At 36.1% G+C, this 1,538-nt stretch overlaps 3 non-coding genes across 3 annotated transcripts; 1 reads left to right on the top strand and 2 right to left on the bottom strand.

Annotated features, from left to right (window-relative positions):
• Window positions 1-665: 665 nt before the first annotated feature.
• Window positions 666-738, bottom strand: trnaa-ugc. The gene has a single exon. It is a non-coding gene; the product is annotated as a tRNA-Ala (tRNA).
• Window positions 739-968: 230 nt separating this feature from the next.
• trnas-gcu lies at window positions 969-1,050 on the top strand. The gene has a single exon. It is a non-coding gene; the product is annotated as a tRNA-Ser (tRNA).
• Window positions 1,051-1,345: 295 nt separating this feature from the next.
• trnaa-agc lies at window positions 1,346-1,418 on the bottom strand. Its single transcript has one exon. It is a non-coding gene; the product is annotated as a tRNA-Ala (tRNA).
• Between the last annotated feature and the right edge of the window lie 120 nt (window positions 1,419-1,538).

The following is a 1,538-nucleotide window of genomic DNA, read 5'->3' as shown; positions in this document are numbered from 1 at the left end:
TAAATCTTAGTTAGTTCAAATTAAACCTCCATTATTTTTTGTATTAACTGTAGTATTGAAACTAACTGTGAGGAACATTTAAATATTTCTAATAAATATTTTACATATACATAATGTACAAAATAGTTAAACCATAACAGTGGTATGTTTTCAATAGGCTGTACAGAATTTCTGATTAAATTTAATCTGACTGGAGAACATACAAGTTCATTTAAAATTAAAATTAAGTCTTAAAAACATTGTTCTAAAGCAGCAAATATATTGCAGTTATTTTTATGTTATTTTCTAATTTCTTCTGAACAGAAACTATAGGTACTGCTGTGCAGCAGAAGATAATAAAATGTAAACTTAATCTTAAAAGATTTAATCATCATTTCACTCAGTCATCTGACATGTGTACATGTTGGAGGATTGATCAAACACATAAGATCTCTTAATTTAGTGTCATATCAGGAGTCGTTAAAAACAAGTTTATTTTACAATTATAAGATCACCTAATAAAGAAATTAGCATAAACGGCAAAAATGTAACTAAAAATTTCATTATTGACACACAATAAAACAAAAAAATTATTCTAATTCGAAGCTCTATACAAAAACCTTTGGTTACTACAGCATTTGAAAAAAGCAAGCATCTAGCTTTTACAGGCATTGGCCTCTTTGCCTTGGAGAATGAGGGTATCGATCCCTCTACCTCTCGCATGCAAAGCGAGCGCTCTACCAGTTGAGCTAATTCCCCTGCAAAACAAGACAATATATGCCTTAATTCCAAAAATATTTTTTGCTACTTTGAGAAGACAGCTCCTGCTAACCTTGTTGCATATCAACACACTGCTGTTTCTTTTTCTTTGGTCCGTCTAAAAGTTTCCAACTTTATTGAGCGGCTGAAATGAACAGGCTACCTCGACCTATTGCATGCCATTCAAGACCTATGACACCAGTCCTGTCGTGAAGTGTTTGTACAGTCAGGATGAGGTGTCCGAGTGGTTAAGGAGATGGACTGCTAATCCATTGTGCTCTGCACGCATGGGTTCGAATCCCATCCTCATCGCTTGCCCTTCTTCTCAAATATACCAATGTCTTCCAAGTATCGAATGCTTACCAAATTTTTGAATAATTTCTATATTGTACGTGATGACCACAAATTTTCCTATTGAAGAACGTTAACAAGCGTATTTGACCATAAAGCATTGGTCATTAACAAGTGAGAAATTACAAGGCAATACAAGCTGTTTGCAAAGTAAGAGAGAACATTGCAATGCTTAGATAGTGCCATGTTCAAGTACTTGGGATCCTCCCAAGGGTTATCTTTGGTCAGCATTAGACAAGAAGTTCCCTACCAATGTTGGAGAATGAGGGTATCGATCCCTCTACCTCTCGCATGCTAAGCGAGCGCTCTACCATTTGAGCTAATTCCCCTGCAAAAGAAGGCAATATATCGCTTAATTCCGGGACTTCCGGTAGCAGCGGAAAGAGATGGACGCATAAAGCGAGAGCTCCGCAAGCAGGCGACTTAAATCCCCGTAATTCAATAATAGT

The sequence above is a fragment of the Oryzias melastigma genome, unplaced genomic scaffold (assembly GCF_002922805.2).
Source record: "Oryzias melastigma strain HK-1 unplaced genomic scaffold, ASM292280v2 sc00673, whole genome shotgun sequence".
NCBI classification, from domain to species: domain Eukaryota; kingdom Metazoa; phylum Chordata; class Actinopteri; order Beloniformes; family Adrianichthyidae; genus Oryzias; species Oryzias melastigma.
Note: the sequence above shows the minus strand (reverse complement) of the source record. Positions and strands in the feature narration are given on the sequence as shown.